The following is a 27,990-nucleotide window of genomic DNA, read 5'->3' as shown; positions in this document are numbered from 1 at the left end:
GGGTTCGAACCCACGCCCTCATACGAGGATCAGAGCTTAAATCTGACGCCTTAGACCACTCGGCCTTCGTGACAGGATTTTGAACGTTTTCCGTGAAATTGAAGCTATAGTACCACCCCGAAATACCTCTCGGAATTCTATGCTCCATAAAGCTACTCACTTGTTGCCATACTAGAGAAGCCTTTCCTGGGCATGAGATACATGTTATTAAAGTAAAACAAATCGTTGTCAGAAGTGGGGTTCGAACCCACGCCCTCATACGATGATCAGAGCTTAAATCTGACGCCTTAGACCACTCGGCCATCCTGACACGCTTTTAAACGTTTTCCTTGAAAATGAAGCTATAGTACCACCCCGAAATACCTCTCGGAATTCTATGCTCCATAAAGGTACTCACTTGTTGCCATACTAGAGAAGCCTTTCCTGAGCATGAGATACATATTATTAAAGTAAAACAAATCGCAGTCAGAAGTGGGGTTCGAACCCACGCCCTCATTCGAGGATCAGAGCTTAAATCTGACGCCTTAGACCACTCGGCCATCCTGACACGCTTTTAAACGTTTTCCTTGAACATTTAGATATAGTACAACACCAAAATACCTCTCGGAACTCTATGCTCCATAGAGCTACTCACTTGTTGCCATACTAGAGAAGCCTTTCCTGAGCATGAGATACATATTATTAAAGTAAAACAAATCGCAGTCAGAAGTGGGGTTCGAACCCACGCCCTCATACGAGGATCAGAGCTTAAATCTGACGCCTTAGACCACTCGGCCATCATGACACGCTTTTAAACGTTTTCCTTGAAAATGAAGCTATAGTACCAACCCGAAATACCTCTAGGAATTCTATGCTCCATAAAGCTACTCACATGTTGCCATACTAGAGAAGCCTTTCCTGAGCATGAGATACAAGTTATTAAAATGAACAAATCGTTGTTAGAAGTGGGGTTCGAACCCACGCCCTCATACGAGGATCAGAGCTTAAATCTGACGCCTTAGACCACTCGGCCTTCGTGACAGGATTTTGAACGTTTTCCGTGAAATTGAAGCTATAGTACCACCCCGAAATACCTCTCGGAATTCTATGCTCCATAAAGCTACTCACTTGTTGCCATACTAGAGAAGCCTTTCCTGGGCATGAGATACATGTTATTAAAGGAAAACAAATCGTTGTCAGAAGTGGGGTTCGAACCCACGCCCTCATACGAGGATCAGAGCTTAAATCTGACGCCTTAGACCACTCGGCCATCCTGACACGCTTTCAAACGTTTTCCTTGAACATTTAGCTATAGTACAACACCAAAATATCTCTCGGAACTCTATGCTCCATAGAGCTACTCACTTGTTGCCATACTAGAGAAGCCTTTTCTGATCATGAAATACATGTTATTAAAATGAAACAAATCGTTGTCAGAAGAAGGGTTCGAACCCACGCCCTCATACGAGGATCAGAGCTTAAATCTGACGCCTTAGACCACTCGGCCATACTGACACGCTTTTCAAAGTTTTCCTTGAACATTTAGCTATAGTACAACACCAAAATATCTCTCGGAACTCTATGCTCCATAGAGCTACTCACTTGTTGCCATACTAGAGAAGCCTTTTCTGATCATGAAATACATGTTATTAAAATGAAACAAATCGTTGTCAGAAGAAGGGTTCGAACCCACGCCCTCATACGAGGATCAGAGCTTAAATCTGACGCCTTAGACCACTCGGCCATACTGACACGCTTTTCAAAGTTTTCCTTGAAAATGTAGCTATATTACAACACCAAAATACCTCTCGGAACTCTATGCTCCATAGAGCTACTCACTTGTTGCCATACTAGAGAAGCCTTTTCTGATCATGAGATACATGTTATTAAAATGAAACAAATCGTTGTCAGAAGTGGGGTTCGAACCCACGCCCTCACACGAGGATCAGAGCTTAAATCTGACGCCTTAGACCACTCGGCCTTCGTGACACGATTTTGAACGTTTTCCGTGAAATTGAAGCTATAGTACCACCCCGAAATACCTCTCGGAATTCTATGCTCCACAAAGCTACTCACTTGTTGCCATACTAGAGAAGCCTTTCCTAAGCATGAGATACATGTTATTAAAGTAAAACAAATCGTTGTCAGAAGTGGGGTTCGAACCCACGCCCTCATACGATGATCAGAGCTTAAATCTGACGCCTTAGACCACTCGGCCATCCTGACACGCTTTTAAACGTTTTCCTTGAAAATGAAGCTATAGTACCACCCCGAAATACCTCTCGGAATTCTATGCTCCATAAAGGTACTCACTTGTTGCCATACTAGAGAAGCCTTTTCTGAGCATGAGATACATATTATTAAAGTAAAACAAATCGCAGTCAGAAGTGGGGTTCGAACCCACGCCCTCATTCGAGGATCAGAGCTTAAATCTGACGCCTTAGACCACTCGGCCATCCTGACACGCTTTTAAACGTTTTCCTTGAACATTTAGATATAGTACAACACCAAAATACCTCTCGGAACTCTATGCTCCATAGAGCTACTCACTTGTTGCCATACTAGAGAAGCCTTTTCTGATCATGAGATACATGTTATTAAAATGAAACAAATCGTTGTCAGAAGTGGGGTTCGAACCCACGCCCTCATACGAGGATCAGAGCTTAAACTGACGCCTTAGACCACTCGGCCTTCGTGACAAGATTTTGAACGCTTTCCGTGAAATTGAAGCTATAGTACCACCCCGAAATACCTCTCGGAATTCTATGCTCCATAAAGCTACTCACTTGCTGCCATACTAGAGAAGCCTTTCCTGAGCATGAGATACATGTTATTAAAGTAAAACAAATCGTTGTCAGAAGTGGGGTTCGAACCCACGCCCTCATACGAGGATCAGAGCTTAAATCAGACGCCTTAGACCACTCGGCCTTCGTGACACGATTTTGAACGTTTTCCGTGAAATTGAAGCTATAGTACCACCCCGAAATACCTCTCGGAATTCTATGCTCCATAAAGCTACTCACTTGTTGCCATACTAGAGAAGCCTTTCCTGAGCATGAGATACATGTTATTAAAGTAAAACAAATCGTTGTCAGAAGTGGGGTTCGAACCCACGCCCTCATACGAGGATCAGAGCTTAAATCTGACGCCTTAGACCACTCGGCCATCCTGACACGCTTTCAAACGTTTTCCTTGAACTTTTAGCTATAGTACAACACCAAAACACCTCTCGGAACTCTATGCTCCATAGAGCTACTCACTTGTTGCCATACTAGAGAAGCCTTTTCTGATCATGAAATAAATGTTATTAAAATGAAAGAAATCGTTGTCAGAAGAAGGGTTCGAACCCACGCCCTCATACGAGGATCAGAGCTTAAATCTGACGCCTTAGACCACTCGGCCATACTGACACGCTTTTCAAAGTTTTCCTTGAAAATGTAGCTATATTACAACACCAAAATACCTCTCGGAACTCTATGCTCCATAGAGCTACTCACTTGTTGCCATACTAGAGAAGCCTTTTCTGATCATGAGATACATGTTATTAAAATGAAACAAATCGTTGTCAGAAGTGGGGTTCGAACCCACGCCCTCATACGAGGATCAGAGCTTAAATCTGACGCCTTAGACCACTTGGCCTTCGTGACACGATTTTGAACGTTTTCCGTGAAATTGAAGCTATAGTACCACCCCGAAATACCTCTCGGAATTCTATGCTCCATAAAGCTACTCACTTGTTGCCATACTAGAGAAGCCTTTCCTGAGCATGAGATACATGTTATTAAAAAAAACAAATCGTTGTCAGAAGTGGGGTTCGAACCCACGCCCTCATACGATGATCAGAGCTTAAATCTGACGCCTTAGACCACTCGGCCATCCTGACACGCTTTTAAACGTTTTCCTTGAACATTTAGCTATAGTACAACACCAAAATACCTCTCGGAACTCTGTGCTCCATAGAGCTACTTACTTGTTGCCATACTAGAGAAGCCTTTTCTGATCATGAGATACATGTTATTAAAATGAAACAAATCGTTGTCAGAAGTGGGGTTCGAACCCACGCCCTCATACGAGGATCAGAGCTTAAATCTGACGCCTTTGACCACTCGGCCATCCTGACACGATTTTGAACGTTTTCCGTGAAAAAGAAGCTATAGTACCACCCCGAAATACCTCTCGGAATTCTATGCTCTATAGAGCTACTCACTTGTTGCCATACTAGAGGAGCCTTTTCTGATCATGAAATACATGTTATTAAAATGAAACAAATCGTTGTCAGAAGAAGGGTTCGAACCCACGCCCTCATACGAGGATCAGAGCTTGAATCTGACGCCTTAGACCACTCAGCCATCCTGACACGCTTTTCAAGGTTTTCCTTGAAAATGTAGCTATATTACAACACCAAAATATCTCTCGGAACTCTATGCTCCATAGAGCTACACTTTTGTTGCCTTTTCTGATCATGAGATCCATGTAATTAAAATGAATCAAATCGTTGTCAGAAGAGGGGTTCGAACGCACACCCTCACACGCGGATCAGAGGTTAAATCTGACGGCTTAGACCACTCGGCCATCCTGACACGCTTTTAAACGTTTTCCTTGAAAATGAAGCTATAGTACCACCCCGAAATACCTCTCGGAATTCTATGCTCCATAAAGCTACTCACTTGTTGCCATACTAGAGAAGCCTTTCCTGAGCATGAGATACATATTATTAAAGTAAAACAAATCGCAGTCAGAAGTGGGGTTCGAACCCACGCCCTCATACGAGGATCAGAGCTTAAATCTGACGCCTTAGACCACTCGGCCATCATGACACGCTTTTAAACGTTTTCCTTGAAAATGAAGCTATAGTACCACCCCGAAATACCTCTAGGAATTCTATGCTCCATAAAGCTACTCACATGTTGCCATACTAGAGAAGCCTTTCCTGAGCATGAGATACAAGTTATTAAAATGAACAAATCGTTGTTAGAAGTGGGGTTCGAACCCACGCCCTCATACGAGGATCAGAGCTTAAATCTGACGCCTTAGAACACTCGGCCTTCGTGACACGATTTTGAACGTTTTCCGTGAAATTGAAGCTATAGTACCACCCCGAAATACCTCTCGGAATTCTATGCTCCATAAAGCTACTCACTTGTTGCCATACTAGAGAAGCCTTTCCTGGGCATGAGATACATGTTATTAAAGTAAAACAAATCGTTGTCAGAAGTGGGGTTCGAACCCACGCCCTCATACGATGATCAGAGCTTAAATCTGACGCCTTAGACCACTCGGCCATCCTGACACGCTTTTAAACGTTTTCCTTGAAAATGAAGCTATAGTACCACCCCGAAATACCTCTCGGAATTCTATGCTCCATAAAGGTACTCACTTGTTGCCATACTAGAGAAGCCTTTCCTGAGCATGAGATACATATTATTAAAGTAAAACAAATCGCAGTCAGAAGTGGGGTTCGAACCCACGCCCTCATTCGAGGATCAGAGCTTAAATCTGACGCCTTAGACCACTCGGCCATCCTGACACGCTTTTAAACGTTTTCCTTGAACATTTAGATATAGTACAACACCAAAATACCTCTCGGAACTCTATGCTCCATAGAGCTACTCACTTGTTGCCATACTAGAGAAGCCTTTCCTGAGCATGAGATACATATTATTAAAGTAAAACAAATCGCAGTCAGAAGTGGGGTTCGAACCCACGCCCTCATACGAGGATCAGAGCTTAAATCTGACGCCTTAGACCACTCGGCCATCATGACACGCTTTTAAACGTTTTCCTTGAAAATGAAGCTATAGTACCACCCCGAAATACCTCTAGGAATTCTATGCTCCATAAAGCTACTCACATGTTGCCATACTAGAGAAGCCTTTCCTGAGCATGAGATACAAGTTATTAAAATGAACAAATCGTTGTTAGAAGTGGGGTTCGAACCCACGCCCTCATACGAGGATCAGAGCTTAAATCTGACGCCTTAGACCACTCGGCCTTCGTGACAGGATTTTGAACGTTTTCCGTGAAATTGAAGCTATAGTACCACCCCGAAATACCTCTCGGAATTCTATGCTCCATAAAGCTACTCACTTGTTGCCATACTAGAGAAGCCTTTCCTGGGCATGAGATACATGTTATTAAAGGAAAACAAATCGTTGTCAGAAGTGGGGTTCGAACCCACGCCCTCATTCGAGGATCAGAGCTTAAATCTGACGCCTTAGACCACTCGGCCATCCTGACACGCTTTTAAACGTTTTCCTTGAACATTTAGATATAGTACAACACCAAAATACCTCTCGGAACTCTATGCTCCATAGAGCTACTCACTTGTTGCCATACTAGAGAAGCCTTTCCTGAGCATGAGATACATATTATTAAAGTAAAACAAATCGCAGTCAGAAGTGGGGTTCGAACCCACGCCCTCATACGAGGATCAGAGCTTAAATCTGACGCCTTAGACCACTCGGCCATCATGACACGCTTTTAAACGTTTTCCTTGAAAATGAAGCTATAGTACCACCCCGAAATACCTCTAGGAATTCTATGCTCCATAAAGCTACTCACATGTTGCCATACTAGAGAAGCCTTTCCTGAGCATGAGATACAAGTTATTAAAATGAACAAATCGTTGTTAGAAGTGGGGTTCGAACCCACGCCCTCATACGAGGATCAGAGCTTAAATCTGACGCCTTAGACCACTCGGCCTTCGTGACAGGATTTTGAACGTTTTCCGTGAAATTGAAGCTATAGTACCACCCCGAAATACCTCTCGGAATTCTATGCTCCATAAAGCTACTCACTTGTTGCCATACTAGAGAAGCCTTTCCTGGGCATGAGATACATGTTATTAAAGGAAAACAAATCGTTGTCAGAAGTGGGGTTCGAACCCACGCCCTCATACGAGGATCAGAGCTTAAATCTGACGCCTTAGACCACTCGGCCATCCTGACACGCTTTCAAACGTTTTCCTTGAACATTTAGCTATAGTACAACACCAAAATATCTCTCGGAACTCTATGCTCCATAGAGCTACTCACTTGTTGCCATACTAGAGAAGCCTTTTCTGATCATGAAATACATGTTATTAAAATGAAACAAATAGTTGTCAGAAGAAGGGTTCGAACCCACGCCCTCATACGAGGATCAGAGCTTAAATCTGACGCCTTAGACCACTCGGCCATACTGACACGCTTTTCAAAGTTTTCCTTGAAAATGTAGCTATATTACAACACCAAAATACCTCTCGGAACTCTATGCTCCATAGAGCTACTCACTTGTTGCCATACTAGAGAAGCCTTTTCTGATCATGAGATACATGTTATTAAAATGAAACAAATCGTTGTCAGAAGTGGGGTTCGAACCCACGCCCTCATACGATGATCAGAGCTTAAATCTGACGCCTTAGACCACTCGGCCATCCTGACACGCTTTTAAACGTTTTCCTTGAAAATGAAGCTATAGTACCACCCCGAAATACCTCTCGGAATTCTATGCTCCATAAAGGTACTCACTTGTTGCCATACTAGAGAAGCCTTTCCTGAGCATGAGATACATATTATTAAAGTAAAACAAATCGCAGTCAGAAGTGGGGTTCGAACCCACGCCCTCATTCGAGGATCAGAGCTTAAATCTGACGCCTTAGACCACTCGGCCATCCTGACACGCTTTTAAACGTTTTCCTTGAACATTTAGATATAGTACAACACCAAAATACCTCTCGGAACTCTATGCTCCATAGAGCTACTCACTTGTTGCCATACTAGAGAAGCCTTTCCTGAGCATGAGATACATATTATTAAAGTAAAACAAATCGCAGTCAGAAGTGGGGTTCGAACCCACGCCCTCATACGAGGATCAGAGCTTAAATCTGACGCCTTAGACCACTCGGCCATCATGACACGCTTTTAAACGTTTTCCTTGAAAATGAAGCTATAGTACCACCCCGAAATACCTCTAGGAATTCTATGCTCCATAAAGCTACTCACATGTTGCCATACTAGAGAAGCCTTTCCTGAGCATGAGATACAAGTTATTAAAATGAACAAATCGTTGTTAGAAGTGGGGTTCGAACCCACGCCCTCATACGAGGATCAGAGCTTAAATCTGACGCCTTAGACCACTCGGCCTTCGTGACAGGATTTTGAACGTTTTCCGTGAAATTGAAGCTATAGTACCACCCCGAAATACCTCTCGGAATTCTATGCTCCATAAAGCTACTCACTTGTTGCCATACTAGAGAAGCCTTTCCTGGGCATGAGATACATGTTATTAAAGGAAAACAAATCGTTGTCAGAAGTGGGGTTCGAACCCACGCCCTCATACGAGGATCAGAGCTTAAATCTGACGCCTTAGACCACTCGGCCATCCTGACACGCTTTCAAACGTTTTCCTTGAACATTTAGCTATAGTACAACACCAAAATATCTCTCGGAACTCTATGCTCCATAGAGCTACTCACTTGTTGCCATACTAGAGAAGCCTTTTCTGATCATGAAATACATGTTATTAAAATGAAACAAATAGTTGTCAGAAGAAGGGTTCGAACCCACGCCCTCATACGAGGATCAGAGCTTAAATCTGACGCCTTAGACCACTCGGCCATACTGACACGCTTTTCAAAGTTTTCCTTGAAAATGTAGCTATATTACAACACCAAAATACCTCTCGGAACTCTATGCTCCATAGAGCTACTCACTTGTTGCCATACTAGAGAAGCCTTTTCTGATCATGAGATACATGTTATTAAAATGAAACAAATCGTTGTCAGAAGTGGGGTTCGAACCCACGCCCTCATACGATGATCAGAGCTTAAATCTGACGCCTTAGACCACTCGGCCATCCTGACACGCTTTTAAACGTTTTCCTTGAAAATGAAGCTATAGTACCACCCCGAAATACCTCTCGGAATTCTATGCTCCATAAAGGTACTCACTTGTTGCCATACTAGAGAAGCCTTTCCTGAGCATGAGATACATATTATTAAAGTAAAACAAATCGCAGTCAGAAGTGGGGTTCGAACCCACGCCCTCATTCGAGGATCAGAGCTTAAATCTGACGCCTTAGACCACTCGGCCATCCTGACACGCTTTTAAACGTTTTCCTTGAACATTTAGATATAGTACAACACCAAAATACCTCTCGGAACTCTATGCTCCATAGAGCTACTCACTTGTTGCCATACTAGAGAAGCCTTTCCTGAGCATGAGATACATATTATTAAAGTAAAACAAATCGCAGTCAGAAGTGGGGTTCGAACCCACGCCCTCATACGAGGATCAGAGCTTAAATCTGACGCCTTAGACCACTCGGCCATCATGACACGCTTTTAAACGTTTTCCTTGAAAATGAAGCTATAGTACCACCCCGAAATACCTCTAGGAATTCTATGCTCCATAAAGCTACTCACATGTTGCCATACTAGAGAAGCCTTTCCTGAGCATGAGATACAAGTTATTAAAATGAACAAATCGTTGTTAGAAGTGGGGTTCGAACCCACGCCCTCATACGAGGATCAGAGCTTAAATCTGACGCCTTAGACCACTCGGCCTTCGTGACAGGATTTTGAACGTTTTCCGTGAAATTGAAGCTATAGTACCACCCCGAAATACCTCTCGGAATTCTATGCTCCATAAAGCTACTCACTTGTTGCCATACTAGAGAAGCCTTTCCTGGGCATGAGATACATGTTATTAAAGGAAAACAAATCGTTGTCAGAAGTGGGGTTCGAACCCACGCCCTCATACGAGGATCAGAGCTTAAATCTGACGCCTTAGACCACTCGGCCATACTGACACGCTTTTCAAAGTTTTCCTTGAAAATGTAGCTATATTACAACACCAAAATACCTCTCGGAACTCTATGCTCCATAGAGCTACTCACTTGTTGCCATACTAGAGAAGCCTTTTCTGATCATGAGATACATGTTATTAAAATGAAACAAATCGTTGTCAGAAGTGGGGTTCGAACCCACGCCCTCACACGAGGATCAGAGCTTAAATCTGACGCCTTAGACCACTCGGCCTTCGTGACACGATTTTGAACGTTTTCCGTGAAATTGAAGCTATAGTACCACCCCGAAATACCTCTCGGAATTCTATGCTCCACAAAGCTACTCACTTGTTGCCATACTAGAGAAGCCTTTCCTAAGCATGAGATACATGTTATTAAAGTAAAACAAATCGTTGTCAGAAGTGGGGTTCGAACCCACGCCCTCATACGATGATCAGAGCTTAAATCTGACGCCTTAGACCACTCGGCCATCCTGACACGCTTTTAAACGTTTTCCTTGAAAATGAAGCTATAGTACCACCCCGAAATACCTCTCGGAATTCTATGCTCCATAAAGGTACTCACTTGTTGCCATACTAGAGAAGCCTTTCCTGAGCATGAGATACATATTATTAAAGTAAAACAAATCGCAGTCAGAAGTGGGGTTCGAACCCACGCCCTCATTCGAGGATCAGAGCTTAAATCTGACGCCTTAGACCACTCGGCCATCCTGACACGCTTTTAAACGTTTTCCTTGAACATTTAGATATAGTACAACACCAAAATACCTCTCGGAACTCTATGCTCCATAGAGCTACTCACTTGTTGCCATACTAGAGAAGCCTTTTCTGATCATGAGATACATGTTATTAAAATGAAACAAATCGTTGTCAGAAGTGGGGTTCGAACCCACGCCCTCGTACGAGGATCAGAGCTTAAATCTGACGCCTTAGACCACTCGGCCTTCGTGACACGATTTTGAACGTTTTCCGTGAAATTGAAGCTATAGTACCACCCCGAAATACCTCTCGGAATTCTATGCTCCATAAAGCTACTCACTTGTTGCCATACTAGAGAAGCTTTTCCTGAGCATGAGATACATGTTATTAAAGTAAAACAAATCGTTGTCAGAAGTGGGGTTCGAACCCACGCCCTCATTCGAGGATCAGAGCTTAAATTTGACGCCTTAGACCACTCGGCCATCCTGACACGCTTTTAAACGTTTTCCTTGAACATTTAGATATAGTACAACACCAAAATACCTCTCGGAACTCTATGCTCCATAGAGCTACTCACTTGTTGCCATACTAGAGAAGCCTTTCCTGAGCATGAGATACATATTATTAAAGTAAAACAAATCGCAGTCAGAAGTGGGGTTCGAACCCACGCCCTCATACGAGGATCAGAGCTTAAATCTGACGCCTTAGACCACTCGGCCATCATGACACGCTTTTAAACGTTTTCCTTGAAAATGAAGCTATAGTATCACCCCGAAATACCTCTAGGAATTCTATGCTCCATAAAGCTACTCACATGTTGCCATACTAGAGAAGCCTTTCCTGAGCATGAGATACAAGTTATTAAAATGAACAAATCGTTGTTAGAAGTGGGGTTCGAACCCACGCCCTCATACGAGGATCAGAGCTTAAATCTGACGCCTTAGACCACTCGGCCTTCGTGACAGGATTTTGAACGTTTTCCGTGAAATTGAAGCTATAGTACCACCCCGAAATACCTCTCGGAATTCTATGCTCCATAAAGCTACTCACTTGTTGCCATACTAGAGAAGCCTTTCCTGGGCATGAGATACATGTTATTAAAGGAAAACAAATCGTTGTCAGAAGTGGGGTTCGAACCCACGCCCTCATTCGAGGATCAGAGCTTAAATCTGACGCCTTAGACCACTCGGCCATCCTGACACGCTTTTAAACGTTTTCCTTGAACATTTAGATATAGTACAACACCAAAATACCTCTCGGAACTCTATGCTCCATAGAGCTACTCACTTGTTGCCATACTAGAGAAGCCTTTCCTGAGCATGAGATACATATTATTAAAGTAAAACAAATCGCAGTCAGAAGTGGGGTTCGAACCCACGCCCTCATTCGAGGATCAGAGCTTAAATCTGACGCCTTAGACCACTCGGCCATCCTGACACGCTTTTAAACGTTTTCCTTGAACATTTAGATATAGTACAACACCAAAATACCTCTCGGAACTCTATGCTCCATAGAGCTACTCACTTGTTGCCATACTAGAGAAGCCTTTCCTGAGCATGAGATACATATTATTAAAGTAAAACAAATCGCAGTCAGAAGTGGGGTTCGAACCCACGCCCTCATACGAGGATCAGAGCTTAAATCTGACGCCTTAGACCACTCGGCCATCATGACACGCTTTTAAACGTTTTCCTTGAAAATGAAGCTATAGTACCACCCCGAAATACCTCTAGGAATTCTATGCTCCATAAAGCTACTCACATGTTGCCATACTAGAGAAGCCTTTCCTGAGCATGAGATACAAGTTATTAAAATGAACAAATCGTTGTTAGAAGTGGGGTTCGAACCCACGCCCTCATACGAGGATCAGAGCTTAAATCTGACGCCTTAGACCACTCGGCCTTCGTGACAGGATTTTGAACGTTTTCCGTGAAATTGAAGCTATAGTACCACCCCGAAATACCTCTCGGAATTCTATGCTCCATAAAGCTACTCACTTGTTGCCATACTAGAGAAGCCTTTCCTGGGCATGAGATACATGTTATTAAAGGAAAACAAATCGTTGTCAGAAGTGGGGTTCGAACCCACGCCCTCATACGAGGATCAGAGCTTAAATCTGACGCCTTAGACCACTCGGCCATACTGACACGCTTTTCAAAGTTTTCCTTGAAAATGTAGCTATATTACAACACCAAAATACCTCTCGGAACTCTATGCTCCATAGAGCTACTCACTTGTTGCCATACTAGAGAAGCCTTTTCTGATCATGAGATACATGTTATTAAAATGAAACAAATCGTTGTCAGAAGTGGGGTTCGAACCCACGCCCTCACACGAGGATCAGAGCTTAAATCTGACGCCTTAGACCACTCGGCCTTCGTGACACGATTTTGAACGTTTTCCGTGAAATTGAAGCTATAGTACCACCCCGAAATACCTCTCGGAATTCTATGCTCCACAAAGCTACTCACTTGTTGCCATACTAGAGAAGCCTTTCCTAAGCATGAGATACATGTTATTAAAGTAAAACAAATCGTTGTCAGAAGTGGGGTTCGAACCCACGCCCTCATACGATGATCAGAGCTTAAATCTGACGCCTTAGACCACTCGGCCATCCTGACACGCTTTTAAACGTTTTCCTTGAAAATGAAGCTATAGTACCACCCCGAAATACCTCTCGGAATTCTATGCTCCATAAAGGTACTCACTTGTTGCCATACTAGAGAAGCCTTTCCTGAGCATGAGATACATATTATTAAAGTAAAACAAATCGCAGTCAGAAGTGGGGTTCGAACCCACGCCCTCATTCGAGGATCAGAGCTTAAATCTGACGCCTTAGACCACTCGGCCATCCTGACACGCTTTTCAAAGTTTTCCTTGAAAATGTAGCTATATTACAACACCAAAATACCTCTCGGAACTCTATGCTCCATAGAGCTACTCACTTGTTGCCATACTAGAGAAGCCTTTTCTGATCATGAGATACATGTTATTAAAATGAAACAAATCGTTGTCAGAAGTGGGGTTCGAACCCACGCCCTCATACGATGATCAGAGCTTAAATCTGACGCCTTAGACCACTCGGCCATCCTGACACGCTTTTAAACGTTTTCCTTGAAAATGAAGCTATAGTACCACCCCGAAATACCTCTCGGAATTCTATGCTCCATAAAGGTACTCACTTGTTGCCATACTAGAGAAGCCTTTCCTGAGCATGAGATACATATTATTAAAGTAAAACAAATCGCAGTCAGAAGTGGGGTTCGAACCCACGCCCTCATTCGAGGATCAGAGCTTAAATCTGACGCCTTAGACCACTCGGCCATCCTGACACGCTTTTAAACGTTTTCCTTGAACATTTAGATATAGTACAACACCAAAATACCTCTCGGAACTCTATGCTCCATAGAGCTACTCACTTGTTGCCATACTAGAGAAGCCTTTCCTGAGCATGAGATACATATTATTAAAGTAAAACAAATCGCAGTCAGAAGTGGGGTTCGAACCCACGCCCTCATACGAGGATCAGAGCTTAAATCTGACGCCTTAGACCACTCGGCCATCATGACACGCTTTTAAACGTTTTCCTTGAAAATGAAGCTATAGTACCACCCCGAAATACCTCTAGGAATTCTATGCTCCATAAAGCTACTCACATGTTGCCATACTAGAGAAGCCTTTCCTGAGCATGAGATACAAGTTATTAAAATGAACAAATCGTTGTTAGAAGTGGGGTTCGAACCCACGCCCTCATACGAGGATCAGAGCTTAAATCTGACGCCTTAGACCACTCGGCCTTCGTGACAGGATTTTGAACGTTTTCCGTGAAATTGAAGCTATAGTACCACCCCGAAATACCTCTCGGAATTCTATGCTCCATAAAGCTACTCACTTGTTGCCATACTAGAGAAGCCTTTCCTGGGCATGAGATACATGTTATTAAAGGAAAACAAATCGTTGTCAGAAGTGGGGTTCGAACCCACGCCCTCATACGAGGATCAGAGCTTAAATCTGACGCCTTAGACCACTCGGCCATACTGACACGCTTTTCAAAGTTTTCCTTGAAAATGTAGCTATATTACAACACCAAAATACCTCTCGGAACTCTATGCTCCATAGAGCTACTCACTTGTTGCCATACTAGAGAAGCCTTTTCTGATCATGAGATACATGTTATTAAAATGAAACAAATCGTTGTCAGAAGTGGGGTTCGAACCCACGCCCTCACACGAGGATCAGAGCTTAAATCTGACGCCTTAGACCACTCGGCCTTCGTGACACGATTTTGAACGTTTTCCGTGAAATTGAAGCTATAGTACCACCCCGAAATACCTCTCGGAATTCTATGCTCCACAAAGCTACTCACTTGTTGCCATACTAGAGAAGCCTTTCCTAAGCATGAGATACATGTTATTAAAGTAAAACAAATCGTTGTCAGAAGTGGGGTTCGAACCCACGCCCTCATACGATGATCAGAGCTTAAATCTGACGCCTTAGACCACTCGGCCATCCTGACACGCTTTTAAACGTTTTCCTTGAAAATGAAGCTATAGTACCACCCCGAAATACCTCTCGGAATTCTATGCTCCATAAAGGTACTCACTTGTTGCCATACTAGAGAAGCCTTTCCTGAGCATGAGATACATATTATTAAAGTAAAACAAATCGCAGTCAGAAGTGGGGTTCGAACCCACGCCCTCATTCGAGGATCAGAGCTTAAATCTGACGCCTTAGACCACTCGGCCATCCTGACACGCTTTTAAACGTTTTCCTTGAACATTTAGATATAGTACAACACCAAAATACCTCTCGGAACTCTATGCTCCATAGAGCTACTCACTTGTTGCCATACTAGAGAAGCCTTTTCTGATCATGAGATACATGTTATTAAAATGAAACAAATCGTTGTCAGAAGTGGGGTTCGAACCCACGCCCTCATACGAGGATCAGAGCTTAAATCTGACGCCTTAGACCACTCGGCCTTCGTGACACGATTTTGAACGTTTTCCGTGAAATTGAAGCTATAGTACCACCCCGAAATACCTCTCGGAATTCTATGCTCCATAAAGCTACTCACTTGTTGCCATACTAGAGAAGCTTTTCCTGAGCATGAGATACATGTTATTAAAGTAAAACAAATCGTTGTCAGAAGTGGGGTTCGAACCCACGCCCTCATTCGAGGATCAGAGCTTAAATCTGACGCCTTAGACCACTCGGCCATCCTGACACGCTTTTAAACGTTTTCCTTGAACATTTAGATATAGTACAACACCAAAATACCTCTCGGAACTCTATGCTCCATAGAGCTACTCACTTGTTGCCATACTAGAGAAGCCTTTCCTGAGCATGAGATACATATTATTAAAGTAAAACAAATCGCAGTCAGAAGTGGGGTTCGAACCCACGCCCTCATACGAGGATCAGAGCTTAAATCTGACGCCTTAGACCACTCGGCCATCATGACACGCTTTTAAACGTTTTCCTTGAAAATGAAGCTATAGTACCACCCCGAAATACCTCTAGGAATTCTATGCTCCATAAAGCTACTCACATGTTGCCATACTAGAGAAGCCTTTCCTGAGCATGAGATACAAGTTATTAAAATGAACAAATCGTTGTTAGAAGTGGGGTTCGAACCCACGCCCTCATACGAGGATCAGAGCTTAAATCTGACGCCTTAGACAACTCGGCCTTCGTGACAGGATTTTGAACGTTTTCCGTGAAATTGAAGCTATAGTACCACCCCGAAATACCTCTCGGAATTCTATGCTCCATAAAGCTACTCACTTGTTGCCATACTAGAGAAGCCTTTCCTGGGCATGAGATACATGTTATTAAAGGAAAACAAATCGTTGTCAGAAGTGGGGTTCGAACCCACGCCCTCATTCGAGGATCAGAGCTTAAATCTGACGCCTTAGACCACTCGGCCATCCTGACACGCTTTTAAACGTTTTCCTTGAACATTTAGATATAGTACAACACCAAAATACCTCTCGGAACTCTATGCTCCATAGAGCTACTCAATTGTTGCCATACTAGAGAAGCCTTTCCTGAGCATGAGATACATATTATTAAAGTAAAACAAATCGCAGTCAGAAGTGGGGTTCGAACCCACGCCCTCATACGAGGATCAGAGCTTAAATCTGACGCCTTAGACCACTCGGCCATCATGACACGCTTTTAAACGTTTTCCTTGAAAATGAAGCTATAGTACCACCCCGAAATACCTCTAGGAATTCTATGCTCCATAAAGCTACTCACATGTTGCCATACTAGAGAAGCCTTTCCTGAGCATGAGATACAAGTTATTAAAATGAACAAATCGTTGTTAGAAGTGGGGTTCGAACCCACGCCCTCATACGAGGATCAGAGCTTAAATCTGACGCCTTAGACCACTCGGCCTTCGTGACAGGATTTTGAACGTTTTCCGTGAAATTGAAGCTATAGTACCACCCCGAAATACCTCTCGGAATTCTATGCTCCATAAAGCTACTCACTTGTTGCCATACTAGAGAAGCCTTTCCTGGGCATGAGATACATGTTATTAAAGGAAAACAAATCGTTGTCAGAAGTGGGGTTCGAACCCACGCCCTCATACGAGGATCAGAGCTTAAATCTGACGCCTTAGACCACTCGGCCATCCTGACACGCTTTCAAACGTTTTCCTTGAACATTTAGCTATAGTACAACACCAAAATATCTCTCGGAACTCTATGCTCCATAGAGCTACTCACTTGTTGCCATACTAGAGAAGCCTTTTCTGATCATGAAATACATGTTATTAAAATGAAACAAATAGTTGTCAGAAGAAGGGTTCGAACCCACGCCCTCATACGAGGATCAGAGCTTAAATCTGACGCCTTAGACCACTCGGCCATACTGACACGCTTTTCAAAGTTTTCCTTGAAAATGTAGCTATATTACAACACCAAAATACCTCTCGGAACTCTATGCTCCATAGAGCTACTCACTTGTTGCCATACTAGAGAAGCCTTTTCTGATCATGAGATACATGTTATTAAAATGAAACAAATCGTTGTCAGAAGTGGGGTTCGAACCCACGCCCTCATACGATGATCAGAGCTTAAATCTGACGCCTTAGACCACTCGGCCATCCTGACACGCTTTTAAACGTTTTCCTTGAAAATGAAGCTATAGTACCACCCCGAAATACCTCTCGGAATTCTATGCTCCATAAAGGTACTCACTTGTTGCCATACTAGAGAAGCCTTTCCTGAGCATGAGATACATATTATTAAAGTAAAACAAATCGCAGTCAGAAGTGGGGTTCGAACCCACGCCCTCATTCGAGGATCAGAGCTTAAATCTGACGCCTTAGACCACTCGGCCATCCTGACACGCTTTTAAACGTTTTCCTTGAACATTTAGATATAGTACAACACCAAAATACCTCTCGGAACTCTATGCTCCATAGAGCTACTCACTTGTTGCCATACTAGAGAAGCCTTTCCTGAGCATGAGATACATATTATTAAAGTAAAACAAATCGCAGTCAGAAGTGGGGTTCGAACCCACGCCCTCATACGAGGATCAGAGCTTAAATCTGACGCCTTAGACCACTCGGCCATCATGACACGCTTTTAAACGTTTTCCTTGAAAATGAAGCTATAGTACCACCCCGAAATACCTCTAGGAATTCTATGCTCCATAAAGCTACTCACATGTTGCCATACTAGAGAAGCCTTTCCTGAGCATGAGATACAAGTTATTAAAATGAACAAATCGTTGTTAGAAGTGGGGTTCGAACCCACGCCCTCATACGAGGATCAGAGCTTAAATCTGACGCCTTAGACCACTCGGCCTTCGTGACAGGATTTTGAACGTTTTCCGTGAAATTGAAGCTATAGTACCACCCCGAAATACCTCTCGGAATTCTATGCTCCATAAAGCTACTCACTTGTTGCCATACTAGAGAAGCCTTTCCTGGGCATGAGATACATGTTATTAAAGGAAAACAAATCGTTGTCAGAAGTGGGGTTCGAACCCACGCCCTCATACGAGGATCAGAGCTTAAATCTGACGCCTTAGACCACTCGGCCATCCTGACACGCTTTCAAACGTTTTCCTTGAACATTTAGCTATAGTACAACACCAAAATATCTCTCGGAACTCTATGCTCCATAGAGCTACTCACTTGTTGCCATACTAGAGAAGCCTTTTCTGATCATGAAATACATGTTATTAAAATGAAACAAATAGTTGTCAGAAGAAGGGTTCGAACCCACGCCCTCATACGAGGATCAGAGCTTAAATCTGACGCCTTAGACCACTCGGCCATACTGACACGCTTTTCAAAGTTTTCCTTGAAAATGTAGCTATATTACAACACCAAAATACCTCTCGGAACTCTATGCTCCATAGAGCTACTCACTTGTTGCCATACTAGAGAAGCCTTTTCTGATCATGAGATACATGTTATTAAAATGAAACAAATCGTTGTCAGAAGTGGGGTTCGAACCCACGCCCTCATACGATGATCAGAGCTTAAATCTGACGCCTTAGACCACTCGGCCATCCTGACACGCTTTTAAACGTTTTCCTTGAAAATGAAGCTATAGTACCACCCCGAAATACCTCTCGGAATTCTATGCTCCATAAAGGTACTCACTTGTTGCCATACTAGAGAAGCCTTTCCTGAGCATGAGATACATATTATTAAAGTAAAACAAATCGCAGTCAGAAGTGGGGTTCGAACCCACGCCCTCATTCGAGGATCAGAGCTTAAATCTGACGCCTTAGACCACTCGGCCATCCTGACACGCTTTTAAACGTTTTCCTTGAACATTTAGATATAGTACAACACCAAAATACCTCTCGGAACTCTATGCTCCATAGAGCTACTCACTTGTTGCCATACTAGAGAAGCCTTTCCTGAGCATGAGATACATATTATTAAAGTAAAACAAATCGCAGTCAGAAGTGGGGTTCGAACCCACGCCCTCATACGAGGATCAGAGCTTAAATCTGACGCCTTAGACCACTCGGCCATCATGACACGCTTTTAAACGTTTTCCTTGAAAATGAAGCTATAGTACCACCCCGAAATACCTCTAGGAATTCTATGCTCCATAAAGCTACTCACATGTTGCCATACTAGAGAAGCCTTTCCTGAGCATGAGATACAAGTTATTAAAATGAACAAATCGTTGTTAGAAGTGGGGTTCGAACCCACGCCCTCATACGAGGATCAGAGCTTAAATCTGACGCCTTAGACCACTCGGCCTTCGTGACAGGATTTTGAACGTTTTCCGTGAAATTGAAGCTATAGTACCACCCCGAAATACCTCTCGGAATTCTATGCTCCATAAAGCTACTCACTTGTTGCCATACTAGAGAAGCCTTTCCTGGGCATGAGATACATGTTATTAAAGGAAAACAAATCGTTGTCAGAAGTGGGGTTCGAACCCACGCCCTCATACGAGGATCAGAGCTTAAATCTGACGCCTTAGACCACTCGGCCATACTGACACGCTTTTCAAAGTTTTCCTTGAAAATGTAGCTATATTACAACACCAAAATACCTCTCGGAACTCTATGCTCCATAGAGCTACTCACTTGTTGCCATACTAGAGAAGCCTTTTCTGATCATGAGATACATGTTATTAAAATGAAACAAATCGTTGTCAGAAGTGGGGTTCGAACCCACGCCCTCACACGAGGATCAGAGCTTAAATCTGACGCCTTAGACCACTCGGCCTTCGTGACACGATTTTGAACGTTTTCCGTGAAATTGAAGCTATAGTACCACCCCGAAATACCTCTCGGAATTCTATGCTCCACAAAGCTACTCACTTGTTGCCATACTAGAGAAGCCTTTCCTAAGCATGAGATACATGTTATTAAAGTAAAACAAATCGTTGTCAGAAGTGGGGTTCGAACCCACGCCCTCATACGATGATCAGAGCTTAAATCTGACGCCTTAGACCACTCGGCCATCCTGACACGCTTTTAAACGTTTTCCTTGAAAATGAAGCTATAGTACCACCCCGAAATACCTCTCGGAATTCTATGCTCCATAAAGGTACTCACTTGTTGCCATACTAGAGAAGCCTTTCCTGAGCATGAGATACATATTATTAAAGTAAAACAAATCGCAGTCAGAAGTGGGGTTCGAACCCACGCCCTCATTCGAGGATCAGAGCTTAAATCTGACGCCTTAGACCACTCGGCCATCCTGACACGCTTTTAAACGTTTTCCTTGAACATTTAGATATAGTACAACACCAAAATACCTCTCGGAACTCTATGCTCCATAGAGCTACTCACTTGTTGCCATACTAGAGAAGCCTTTTCTGATCATGAGATACATGTTATTAAAATGAAACAAATCGTTGTCAGAAGTGGGGTTCGAACCCACGCCCTCATACGAGGATCAGAGCTTAAATCTGACGCCTTAGACCACTCGGCCTTCGTGACACGATTTTGAACGTTTTCCGTGAAATTGAAGCTATAGTACCACCCCGAAATACCTCTCGGAATTCTATGCTCCATAAAGCTACTCACTTGTTGCCATACTAGAGAAGCTTTTCCTGAGCATGAGATACATGTTATTAAAGTAAAACAAATCGTTGTCAGAAGTGGGGTTCGAACCCACGCCCTCATTCGAGGATCAGAGCTTAAATCTGACGCCTTAGACCACTCGGCCATCCTGACACGCTTTTAAACGTTTTCCTTGAACATTTAGATATAGTACAACACCAAAATACCTCTCGGAACTCTATGCTCCATAGAGCTACTCACTTGTTGCCATACTAGAGAAGCCTTTCCTGAGCATGAGATACATATTATTAAAGTAAAACAAATCGCAGTCAGAAGTGGGGTTCGAACCCACGCCCTCATACGAGGATCAGAGCTTAAATCTGACGCCTTAGACCACTCGGCCATCATGACACGCTTTTAAACGTTTTCCTTGAAAATGAAGCTATAGTACCACCCCGAAATACCTCTAGGAATTCTATGCTCCATAAAGCTACTCACATGTTGCCATACTAGAGAAGCCTTTCCTGAGCATGAGATACAAGTTATTAAAATGAACAAATCGTTGTTAGAAGTGGGGTTCGAACCCACGCCCTCATACGAGGATCAGAGCTTAAATCTGACGCCTTAGACCACTCGGCCTTCGTGACAGGATTTTGAACGTTTTCCGTGAAATTGAAGCTATAGTACCACCCCGAAATACCTCTCGGAATTCTATGCTCCATAAAGCTACTCACTTGTTGCCATACTAGAGAAGCCTTTCCTGGGCATGAGATACATGTTATTAAAGGAAAACAAATCGTTGTCAGAAGTGGGGTTCGAACCCACGCCCTCATACGAGGATCAGAGCTTAAATCTGACGCCTTAGACCACTCGGCCATCCTGACACGCTTTCAAACGTTTTCCTTGAACATTTAGCTATAGTACAACACCAAAATATCTCTCGGAACTCTATGCTCCATAGAGCTACTCACTTCTTGCCATACTAGAGAAGCCTTTTCTGATCATGAAATACATGTTATTAAAATGAAACAAATCGTTGTCAGAAGAAGGGTTCGAACCCACGCCCTCATACGAGGATCAGAGCTTAAATCTGACGCCTTAGACCACTCGGCCATACTGACACGCTTTTCAAAGTTTTCCTTGAAAATGTAGCTATATTACAACACCAAAATACCTCTCGGAACTCTATGCTCCATAGAGCTACTCACTTGTTGCCATACTAGAGAAGCCTTTTCTGATCATGAGATACATGTTATTAAAATGAAACAAATCGTTGTCAGAAGTGGGGTTCGAACCCACGCCCTCATACGATGATCAGAGCTTAAATCTGACGCCTTAGACCACTCGGCCATCCTGACACGCTTTTAAACGTTTTCCTTGAAAATGAAGCTATAGTACCACCCCGAAATACCTCTCGGAATTCTATGCTCCATAAAGGTACTCACTTGTTGCCATACTAGAGAAGCCTTTCCTGAGCATGAGATACATATTATTAAAGTAAAACAAATCGCAGTCAGAAGTGGGGTTCGAACCCACGCCCTCATTCGAGGATCAGAGCTTAAATCTGACGCCTTAGACCACTCGGCCATCCTGACACGCTTTTAAACGTTTTCCTTGAACATTTAGATATAGTACAACACCAAAATACCTCTCGGAACTCTATGCTCCATAGAGCTACTCACTTGTTGCCATACTAGAGAAGCCTTTCCTGAGCATGAGATACATATTATTAAAGTAAAACAAATCGCAGTCAGAAGTGGGGTTCGAACCCACGCCCTCATACGAGGATCAGAGCTTAAATCTGACGCCTTAGACCACTCGGCCATCATGACACGCTTTTAAACGTTTTCCTTGAAAATGAAGCTATAGTACCACCCCGAAATACCTCTAGGAATTCTATGCTCCATAAAGCTACTCACATGTTGCCATACTAGAGAAGCCTTTCCTGAGCATGAGATACAAGTTATTAAAATGAACAAATCGTTGTTAGAAGTGGGGTTCGAACCCACGCCCTCATACGAGGATCAGAGCTTAAATCTGACGCCTTAGACCACTCGGCCTTCGTGACAGGATTTTGAACGTTTTCCGTGAAATTGAAGCTATAGTACCACCCCGAAATACCTCTCGGAATTCTATGCTCCATAAAGCTACTCACTTGTTGCCATACTAGAGAAGCCTTTCCTGGGCATGAGATACATGTTATTAAAGGAAAACAAATCGTTGTCAGAAGTGGGGTTCGAACCCACGCCCTCATACGAGGATCAGAGCTTAAATCTGACGCCTTAGACCACTCGGCCATCCTGACACGCTTTCAAACGTTTTCCTTGAACATTTAGCTATAGTACAACACCAAAATATCTCTCGGAACTCTATGCTCCATAGAGCTACTCACTTGTTGCCATACTAGAGAAGCCTTTTCTGATCATGAAATACATGTTATTAAAATGAAACAAATCGTTGTCAGAAGAAGGGTTCGAACCCACGCCCTCATACGAGGATCAGAGCTTAAATCTGACGCCTTAGACCACTCGGCCATACTGACACGCTTTTCAAAGTTTTCCTTGAAAATGTAGCTATATTACAACACCAAAATACCTCTCGGAACTCTATGCTCCATAGAGCTACTCACTTGTTGCCATACTAGAGAAGCCTTTTCTGATCATGAGATACATGTTATTAAAATGAAACAAATCGTTGTCAGAAGTGGGGTTCGAACCCACGCCCTCACACGAGGATCAGAGCTTAAATCTGACGCCTTAGACCACTCGGCCTTCGTGACACGATTTTGAACGTTTTCCGTGAAATTGAAGCTATAGTACCACCCCGAAATACCTCTCGGAATTCTATGCTCCACAAAGCTACTCACTTGTTGCCATACTAGAGAAGCCTTTCCTAAGCATGAGATACATGTTATTAAAGTAAAACAAATCGTTGTCAGAAGTGGGGTTCGAACCCACGCCCTCATACGATGATCAGAGCTTAAATCTGACGCCTTAGACCACTCGGCCATCCTGACACGCTTTTAAACGTTTTCCTTGAAAATGAAGCTATAGTACCACCCCGAAATACCTCTCGGAATTCTATGCTCCATAAAGGTACTCACTTGTTGCCATACTAGAGAAGCCTTTCCTGAGCATGAGATACATATTATTAAAGTAAAACAAATCGCAGTCAGAAGTGGGGTTCGAACCCACGCCCTCATTCGAGGATCAGAGCTTAAATCTGACGCCTTAGACCACTCGGCCATCCTGACACGCTTTTAAACGTTTTCCTTGAACATTTAGATATAGTACAACACCAAAATACCTCTCGGAACTCTATGCTCCATAGAGCTACTCACTTGTTGCCATACTAGAGAAGCCTTTTCTGATCATGAGATACATGTTATTAAAATGAAACAAATCGTTGTCAGAAGTGGGGTTCGAACCCACGCCCTCATACGAGGATCAGAGCTTAAATCTGACGCCTTAGACCACTCGGCCTTCGTGACACGATTTTGAACGTTTTCCGTGAAATTGAAGCTATAGTACCACCCCGAAATACCTCTCGGAATTCTATGCTCCATAAAGCTACTCACTTGTTGCCATACTAGAGAAGCTTTTCCTGAGCATGAGATACATGTTATTAAAGTAAAACAAATCGTTGTCAGAAGTGGGGTTCGAACCCACGCCCTCATACGAGGATCAGAGCTTAAATCTGACGCCTTAGACCACTCGGCCATCCTGACACGCTTTCAAACGTTTTCCTTGAACATTTAGCTATAGTACAACACCAAAACACCTCTCGGAACTCTATGCTCCATAGAGCTACTCACTTGTTGCCATACTAGAGAAGCCTTTTCTGATCATGAGATACATGTTATTAAAATGAAACAAATCGTTGTCAGAAGTGGGGTTCGAACCCACGCCCTCATACGAGGATCAGAGCTTAAATCTGACGCCTTAGACCACTCGGCCTTCGTGACACGATTTTGAACGTTTTCCGTGAAATTGAAGCTATAGTACCACCCCGAAATACCTCTCGGAATTCTGTGCTCCATAAAGCTACTCACTTGTTGCCATACTAGAGAAGCCTTTCCTGAGCATGAGATACATGTTATTAAAAAAAAGCAAATCGTTGTCAGAAGTGGGGTTCGAACCCACGCCCTCATACGATGATCAGAGCTTAAATCTGACGCCTTAGACCACTCGGCCATCCTGACACGCTTTTAAACGTTTTCCTTGAACATTTAGCTATAGTACAACACCAAAATACCTCTCGGAACTCTGTGCTCCATAGAGCTACTTACTTGTTGCCATACTAGAGAAGCCTTTTCTGATCATGAGATACATGTTATTAAAATGAAACAAATCTTTGTCAGAAGTGGGGTTCGAACCCACACCCTCATACGCGGATCAGAGCTTAAATCTGACGCCTTAGACCACTCGGCCATCCTGACAATCATTTAAACGTTTTCCTTGAAAATGAAGCTATAGTACCACCCCGAAATACCTCTCGGAATTCTATGCTCCATAAAGCTACTCACTTGTTGCCATACTAGAGAAGCCTTTCCTGAGCATAAGATACATGTTATTAAAGTAAAACAAATCGTTGTCAGAAGTGGAGTTCGAGCCCACGCCCCCATACGAGGATCAGAGCTTAAATCTGACGCCTTAGACCACTCGGCCATCCTGACACGCTTTTACACGTTTTCCTTGAAAATGAAGCTATAGTACCACCCCGAAATACCTCTAGGAATTCTATGCTCCATAAAGCTACTCACATGTTGCCATACTAGAGAAGCCTTTTCTGATCATGAAATACATGTTATTAAAATGAAACAAATCGTTGTCAGAAGAAGGGTTCGAACCCACGCCCTCATACGAGGATCAGAGCTTAAATCTGACGCCTTAGACCACTCGGCCATCCTGACACGCTTTCAAACGTTTTCCTTGAACATTTAGCTATAGTACAACACCAAAATACCTCTCGGAACTCTATGCTCCATAGAGCTACTCACTTGTTGCCATACTAGAGAAGCCTTTTCTGATCATGAAATACATGTTATTAAAATGAAACAAATCGTTGTCAGAAGAAGGGTTCGAACCCACGCCCTCATACGAGGATCAGAGCTTAAATCTGACGCCTTAGACCACTCGGCCATACTGACACGCATTTCAAAGTTTTCCTTGAAAATGTAGCTATATTACAACACCAAAATACCTCTCGGAACTCTATGCTCCATAGAGCTACTCACTTGTTGCCATACTAGAGAAGCCTTTTCTGATCATGAAATACATGTTATTAAAATGAAACAAATCGTTGTCAGAAAAAGGGTTCGAACCCACGCCCTCATACGAGGATCACAGCTTAAATCTGACGCCTTAGACCACTCGGCCATCTTGACACGCTATTGAACGTTTTCCGTGAAAATGAAGCTATAGTACAACCCCGAAACACCTCTCGGAATTCTATGCTCCATAAAGCTACTCACTTGTTGCCATACTAGAGAGGCTTTTCCTGAGCATGAGATACAAGTTATTAAAATGAACAAATCATTGTCAGAAGTGGGGTTCGAACCCACGCCCTCATACGAGGATCAGAGCTTAAATCTGACGCCTTTGACCACTCGGCCATCCTGACATGATTTTGAACGTTTTCCGTGAAAATGAAGCTATAGTACCACCCCGAAATACCTCTCGGAATTCTATGCTCCATAGAGCTACTCACTTGTTGCCATACTAGAGAAGCCTTTTCTGATCATGAAATACATGTTATTAAAATGAAACAAATCGTTGTCAGAAGAAGGGTTCGAACCCACGCCCTCATACGAGGATCAGAGCTTAAATTTGACGCCTTAGACCACTCAGCCATCCTGACACGCTTTTCAAGGTTTTCCTTGAAATGTAGCTATATTACAACACCAAAATATCTCTCGGAACTCTATGCTCCATAGAGCTACACTTTTGTTGCCTTTTCTGATCATGAGATCCATGTAATTAAAATGAATCAAATCGTTGTCAGAAGAGGGGTTCGAACCCAAACCCTCACACGCGGATCAGAGGTTAAATCTGACGCCTTAGACCACTCGGCCATCCTGACACGCTTTTAAACGTTTTCCTTGAAAATGAAGCTATAGTACCACCCCGAAATACCTCTCGGAATTCTATGCTCCATAAAGGTACTCACTTGTTGCCATACTAGAGAAGCCTTTCCTGAGCATGAGATACATATTATTAAAGTAAAACAAATCGCAGTCAGAAGTGGGGTTCGAACCCACGCCCTCATACGAGGATCAGAGCTTAAATCTGACGCCTTAGACCACTCGGCCATCCTGACACGCTTTTCAAAGTTTTCCTTGAAAATGTAGCTATAGTACAACACCAAAATACCTCTCGGAACTCCATGCTCCAAAGAGCTACTCACTTGTTGCCATACTAGAGAGGCTTTTCCTGAGCATGAGATACAAGTTATTAAAATGAACAAATCGTTGTCAGAAGTGGGGTTCGAACCCACGCCCTCATACGAGGATCACAGCTTAAATCTGACGCCTTAGACCACTCGGCCATCTTGACACACTCTTGAACGTTTTCCGTGAAAATGAAGCTATAGTACAACCCCGAAACACCTCTCGGAATTCTATGCTCCATAAAGCTACTCACTTGTTGCCATACTAGAGATGCCTTTCCTGAGCATGAGATACATATTATTAAAGTAAAACAAATCGCAGTCAGAAGTGGGGTTCGAACGCACGCCCTCATACGAGGATCAGAGCTTAAATCTGACGCCTTAGACCACTCGGCCATCCTGACACGCTTTTCAAAGTTTTCCTTGAAAATGTAGCTATAGTACAACACCAAAATACCTCTCGGAACTCCATGCTCCAAAGAGCTACTCACTTGTTGCCATACTAGAGAGGCTTTTCCTGAGCATGAGATACAAGTTATTAAAATGAACAAATCGTTGTCAGAAGTGGGGTTCGAACCCACGCCCTCATACGAGGATCAGAGCTTAAATCTGACGCCTTTGACCACTCGGCCATCCTGAC

The 27,990-nt window shown here is 43.2% G+C and overlaps 54 non-coding genes across 54 annotated transcripts; all 54 read right to left on the bottom strand.

The window, feature by feature from the left end:
- Positions 1–226: 226 nt before the first annotated feature.
- TRNAL-UAA (transfer RNA leucine (anticodon UAA)) lies at positions 227–310 on the bottom strand. The gene has a single exon. It is a non-coding gene; the product is annotated as a tRNA-Leu (tRNA).
- A 153-nt stretch (positions 311–463) lies between these two features.
- On the bottom strand, positions 464–547 carry TRNAL-UAA (transfer RNA leucine (anticodon UAA)). The gene has a single exon. It is a non-coding gene; the product is annotated as a tRNA-Leu (tRNA).
- Positions 548–1,173: 626 nt separating this feature from the next.
- On the bottom strand, positions 1,174–1,257 carry TRNAL-UAA (transfer RNA leucine (anticodon UAA)). The gene has a single exon. It is a non-coding gene; the product is annotated as a tRNA-Leu (tRNA).
- An 864-nt stretch (positions 1,258–2,121) lies between these two features.
- TRNAL-UAA (transfer RNA leucine (anticodon UAA)) lies at positions 2,122–2,205 on the bottom strand. Its single transcript has one exon. It is a non-coding gene; the product is annotated as a tRNA-Leu (tRNA).
- A 153-nt stretch (positions 2,206–2,358) lies between these two features.
- Positions 2,359–2,442, bottom strand: TRNAL-UAA (transfer RNA leucine (anticodon UAA)). The gene has a single exon. It is a non-coding gene; the product is annotated as a tRNA-Leu (tRNA).
- Positions 2,443–3,068: 626 nt separating this feature from the next.
- TRNAL-UAA (transfer RNA leucine (anticodon UAA)) lies at positions 3,069–3,152 on the bottom strand. The gene has a single exon. It is a non-coding gene; the product is annotated as a tRNA-Leu (tRNA).
- A 626-nt stretch (positions 3,153–3,778) lies between these two features.
- On the bottom strand, positions 3,779–3,862 carry TRNAL-UAA (transfer RNA leucine (anticodon UAA)). Its single transcript has one exon. It is a non-coding gene; the product is annotated as a tRNA-Leu (tRNA).
- Positions 3,863–4,015: 153 nt separating this feature from the next.
- TRNAL-UAA (transfer RNA leucine (anticodon UAA)) lies at positions 4,016–4,099 on the bottom strand. Its single transcript has one exon. It is a non-coding gene; the product is annotated as a tRNA-Leu (tRNA).
- Positions 4,100–5,185: 1,086 nt separating this feature from the next.
- On the bottom strand, positions 5,186–5,269 carry TRNAL-UAA (transfer RNA leucine (anticodon UAA)). Its single transcript has one exon. It is a non-coding gene; the product is annotated as a tRNA-Leu (tRNA).
- Positions 5,270–5,422: 153 nt separating this feature from the next.
- Positions 5,423–5,506, bottom strand: TRNAL-UAA (transfer RNA leucine (anticodon UAA)). Its single transcript has one exon. It is a non-coding gene; the product is annotated as a tRNA-Leu (tRNA).
- Positions 5,507–6,132: 626 nt separating this feature from the next.
- TRNAL-UAA (transfer RNA leucine (anticodon UAA)) lies at positions 6,133–6,216 on the bottom strand. The gene has a single exon. It is a non-coding gene; the product is annotated as a tRNA-Leu (tRNA).
- A 626-nt stretch (positions 6,217–6,842) lies between these two features.
- Positions 6,843–6,926, bottom strand: TRNAL-UAA (transfer RNA leucine (anticodon UAA)). The gene has a single exon. It is a non-coding gene; the product is annotated as a tRNA-Leu (tRNA).
- A 390-nt stretch (positions 6,927–7,316) lies between these two features.
- On the bottom strand, positions 7,317–7,400 carry TRNAL-UAA (transfer RNA leucine (anticodon UAA)). The gene has a single exon. It is a non-coding gene; the product is annotated as a tRNA-Leu (tRNA).
- A 153-nt stretch (positions 7,401–7,553) lies between these two features.
- Positions 7,554–7,637, bottom strand: TRNAL-UAA (transfer RNA leucine (anticodon UAA)). The gene has a single exon. It is a non-coding gene; the product is annotated as a tRNA-Leu (tRNA).
- Positions 7,638–8,263: 626 nt separating this feature from the next.
- Positions 8,264–8,347, bottom strand: TRNAL-UAA (transfer RNA leucine (anticodon UAA)). The gene has a single exon. It is a non-coding gene; the product is annotated as a tRNA-Leu (tRNA).
- Positions 8,348–8,737: 390 nt separating this feature from the next.
- TRNAL-UAA (transfer RNA leucine (anticodon UAA)) lies at positions 8,738–8,821 on the bottom strand. Its single transcript has one exon. It is a non-coding gene; the product is annotated as a tRNA-Leu (tRNA).
- Positions 8,822–8,974: 153 nt separating this feature from the next.
- Positions 8,975–9,058, bottom strand: TRNAL-UAA (transfer RNA leucine (anticodon UAA)). Its single transcript has one exon. It is a non-coding gene; the product is annotated as a tRNA-Leu (tRNA).
- A 626-nt stretch (positions 9,059–9,684) lies between these two features.
- On the bottom strand, positions 9,685–9,768 carry TRNAL-UAA (transfer RNA leucine (anticodon UAA)). Its single transcript has one exon. It is a non-coding gene; the product is annotated as a tRNA-Leu (tRNA).
- Positions 9,769–10,158: 390 nt separating this feature from the next.
- TRNAL-UAA (transfer RNA leucine (anticodon UAA)) lies at positions 10,159–10,242 on the bottom strand. Its single transcript has one exon. It is a non-coding gene; the product is annotated as a tRNA-Leu (tRNA).
- A 153-nt stretch (positions 10,243–10,395) lies between these two features.
- Positions 10,396–10,479, bottom strand: TRNAL-UAA (transfer RNA leucine (anticodon UAA)). Its single transcript has one exon. It is a non-coding gene; the product is annotated as a tRNA-Leu (tRNA).
- A 390-nt stretch (positions 10,480–10,869) lies between these two features.
- Positions 10,870–10,953, bottom strand: TRNAL-UAA (transfer RNA leucine (anticodon UAA)). The gene has a single exon. It is a non-coding gene; the product is annotated as a tRNA-Leu (tRNA).
- A 626-nt stretch (positions 10,954–11,579) lies between these two features.
- On the bottom strand, positions 11,580–11,663 carry TRNAL-UAA (transfer RNA leucine (anticodon UAA)). The gene has a single exon. It is a non-coding gene; the product is annotated as a tRNA-Leu (tRNA).
- A 153-nt stretch (positions 11,664–11,816) lies between these two features.
- Positions 11,817–11,900, bottom strand: TRNAL-UAA (transfer RNA leucine (anticodon UAA)). The gene has a single exon. It is a non-coding gene; the product is annotated as a tRNA-Leu (tRNA).
- Positions 11,901–12,526: 626 nt separating this feature from the next.
- Positions 12,527–12,610, bottom strand: TRNAL-UAA (transfer RNA leucine (anticodon UAA)). The gene has a single exon. It is a non-coding gene; the product is annotated as a tRNA-Leu (tRNA).
- Positions 12,611–13,000: 390 nt separating this feature from the next.
- TRNAL-UAA (transfer RNA leucine (anticodon UAA)) lies at positions 13,001–13,084 on the bottom strand. The gene has a single exon. It is a non-coding gene; the product is annotated as a tRNA-Leu (tRNA).
- A 153-nt stretch (positions 13,085–13,237) lies between these two features.
- Positions 13,238–13,321, bottom strand: TRNAL-UAA (transfer RNA leucine (anticodon UAA)). Its single transcript has one exon. It is a non-coding gene; the product is annotated as a tRNA-Leu (tRNA).
- A 153-nt stretch (positions 13,322–13,474) lies between these two features.
- TRNAL-UAA (transfer RNA leucine (anticodon UAA)) lies at positions 13,475–13,558 on the bottom strand. Its single transcript has one exon. It is a non-coding gene; the product is annotated as a tRNA-Leu (tRNA).
- Positions 13,559–13,711: 153 nt separating this feature from the next.
- TRNAL-UAA (transfer RNA leucine (anticodon UAA)) lies at positions 13,712–13,795 on the bottom strand. The gene has a single exon. It is a non-coding gene; the product is annotated as a tRNA-Leu (tRNA).
- Positions 13,796–14,421: 626 nt separating this feature from the next.
- On the bottom strand, positions 14,422–14,505 carry TRNAL-UAA (transfer RNA leucine (anticodon UAA)). Its single transcript has one exon. It is a non-coding gene; the product is annotated as a tRNA-Leu (tRNA).
- Positions 14,506–14,895: 390 nt separating this feature from the next.
- On the bottom strand, positions 14,896–14,979 carry TRNAL-UAA (transfer RNA leucine (anticodon UAA)). Its single transcript has one exon. It is a non-coding gene; the product is annotated as a tRNA-Leu (tRNA).
- A 153-nt stretch (positions 14,980–15,132) lies between these two features.
- On the bottom strand, positions 15,133–15,216 carry TRNAL-UAA (transfer RNA leucine (anticodon UAA)). Its single transcript has one exon. It is a non-coding gene; the product is annotated as a tRNA-Leu (tRNA).
- A 390-nt stretch (positions 15,217–15,606) lies between these two features.
- On the bottom strand, positions 15,607–15,690 carry TRNAL-UAA (transfer RNA leucine (anticodon UAA)). The gene has a single exon. It is a non-coding gene; the product is annotated as a tRNA-Leu (tRNA).
- Positions 15,691–16,316: 626 nt separating this feature from the next.
- On the bottom strand, positions 16,317–16,400 carry TRNAL-UAA (transfer RNA leucine (anticodon UAA)). Its single transcript has one exon. It is a non-coding gene; the product is annotated as a tRNA-Leu (tRNA).
- A 626-nt stretch (positions 16,401–17,026) lies between these two features.
- Positions 17,027–17,110, bottom strand: TRNAL-UAA (transfer RNA leucine (anticodon UAA)). Its single transcript has one exon. It is a non-coding gene; the product is annotated as a tRNA-Leu (tRNA).
- A 390-nt stretch (positions 17,111–17,500) lies between these two features.
- TRNAL-UAA (transfer RNA leucine (anticodon UAA)) lies at positions 17,501–17,584 on the bottom strand. Its single transcript has one exon. It is a non-coding gene; the product is annotated as a tRNA-Leu (tRNA).
- A 153-nt stretch (positions 17,585–17,737) lies between these two features.
- Positions 17,738–17,821, bottom strand: TRNAL-UAA (transfer RNA leucine (anticodon UAA)). The gene has a single exon. It is a non-coding gene; the product is annotated as a tRNA-Leu (tRNA).
- A 626-nt stretch (positions 17,822–18,447) lies between these two features.
- Positions 18,448–18,531, bottom strand: TRNAL-UAA (transfer RNA leucine (anticodon UAA)). The gene has a single exon. It is a non-coding gene; the product is annotated as a tRNA-Leu (tRNA).
- Positions 18,532–18,921: 390 nt separating this feature from the next.
- On the bottom strand, positions 18,922–19,005 carry TRNAL-UAA (transfer RNA leucine (anticodon UAA)). The gene has a single exon. It is a non-coding gene; the product is annotated as a tRNA-Leu (tRNA).
- A 153-nt stretch (positions 19,006–19,158) lies between these two features.
- On the bottom strand, positions 19,159–19,242 carry TRNAL-UAA (transfer RNA leucine (anticodon UAA)). The gene has a single exon. It is a non-coding gene; the product is annotated as a tRNA-Leu (tRNA).
- A 626-nt stretch (positions 19,243–19,868) lies between these two features.
- TRNAL-UAA (transfer RNA leucine (anticodon UAA)) lies at positions 19,869–19,952 on the bottom strand. Its single transcript has one exon. It is a non-coding gene; the product is annotated as a tRNA-Leu (tRNA).
- Positions 19,953–20,342: 390 nt separating this feature from the next.
- TRNAL-UAA (transfer RNA leucine (anticodon UAA)) lies at positions 20,343–20,426 on the bottom strand. Its single transcript has one exon. It is a non-coding gene; the product is annotated as a tRNA-Leu (tRNA).
- Positions 20,427–20,579: 153 nt separating this feature from the next.
- Positions 20,580–20,663, bottom strand: TRNAL-UAA (transfer RNA leucine (anticodon UAA)). The gene has a single exon. It is a non-coding gene; the product is annotated as a tRNA-Leu (tRNA).
- A 390-nt stretch (positions 20,664–21,053) lies between these two features.
- On the bottom strand, positions 21,054–21,137 carry TRNAL-UAA (transfer RNA leucine (anticodon UAA)). Its single transcript has one exon. It is a non-coding gene; the product is annotated as a tRNA-Leu (tRNA).
- A 626-nt stretch (positions 21,138–21,763) lies between these two features.
- TRNAL-UAA (transfer RNA leucine (anticodon UAA)) lies at positions 21,764–21,847 on the bottom strand. The gene has a single exon. It is a non-coding gene; the product is annotated as a tRNA-Leu (tRNA).
- A 390-nt stretch (positions 21,848–22,237) lies between these two features.
- TRNAL-UAA (transfer RNA leucine (anticodon UAA)) lies at positions 22,238–22,321 on the bottom strand. Its single transcript has one exon. It is a non-coding gene; the product is annotated as a tRNA-Leu (tRNA).
- Positions 22,322–22,474: 153 nt separating this feature from the next.
- TRNAL-UAA (transfer RNA leucine (anticodon UAA)) lies at positions 22,475–22,558 on the bottom strand. Its single transcript has one exon. It is a non-coding gene; the product is annotated as a tRNA-Leu (tRNA).
- Positions 22,559–23,184: 626 nt separating this feature from the next.
- On the bottom strand, positions 23,185–23,268 carry TRNAL-UAA (transfer RNA leucine (anticodon UAA)). The gene has a single exon. It is a non-coding gene; the product is annotated as a tRNA-Leu (tRNA).
- A 627-nt stretch (positions 23,269–23,895) lies between these two features.
- TRNAL-UAA (transfer RNA leucine (anticodon UAA)) lies at positions 23,896–23,979 on the bottom strand. The gene has a single exon. It is a non-coding gene; the product is annotated as a tRNA-Leu (tRNA).
- Positions 23,980–24,132: 153 nt separating this feature from the next.
- On the bottom strand, positions 24,133–24,216 carry TRNAL-UAA (transfer RNA leucine (anticodon UAA)). The gene has a single exon. It is a non-coding gene; the product is annotated as a tRNA-Leu (tRNA).
- A 390-nt stretch (positions 24,217–24,606) lies between these two features.
- Positions 24,607–24,690, bottom strand: TRNAL-UAA (transfer RNA leucine (anticodon UAA)). Its single transcript has one exon. It is a non-coding gene; the product is annotated as a tRNA-Leu (tRNA).
- Positions 24,691–25,080: 390 nt separating this feature from the next.
- TRNAL-UAA (transfer RNA leucine (anticodon UAA)) lies at positions 25,081–25,164 on the bottom strand. Its single transcript has one exon. It is a non-coding gene; the product is annotated as a tRNA-Leu (tRNA).
- A 1,337-nt stretch (positions 25,165–26,501) lies between these two features.
- TRNAL-UAA (transfer RNA leucine (anticodon UAA)) lies at positions 26,502–26,585 on the bottom strand. The gene has a single exon. It is a non-coding gene; the product is annotated as a tRNA-Leu (tRNA).
- Positions 26,586–27,197: 612 nt separating this feature from the next.
- On the bottom strand, positions 27,198–27,281 carry TRNAL-UAA (transfer RNA leucine (anticodon UAA)). The gene has a single exon. It is a non-coding gene; the product is annotated as a tRNA-Leu (tRNA).
- A 625-nt stretch (positions 27,282–27,906) lies between these two features.
- On the bottom strand, positions 27,907–27,990 carry TRNAL-UAA (transfer RNA leucine (anticodon UAA)). The gene has a single exon. It is a non-coding gene; the product is annotated as a tRNA-Leu (tRNA).

Source organism: Phalangium opilio, unplaced genomic scaffold (assembly GCF_054372755.1).
Source record: "Phalangium opilio isolate 3A_F unplaced genomic scaffold, DU_Popi_V2 ptg000039l_2, whole genome shotgun sequence".
Taxonomy (NCBI): Eukaryota; Metazoa; Arthropoda; class Arachnida; order Opiliones; family Phalangiidae; genus Phalangium; species Phalangium opilio.
Note: the sequence above shows the minus strand (reverse complement) of the source record. Positions and strands in the feature narration are given on the sequence as shown.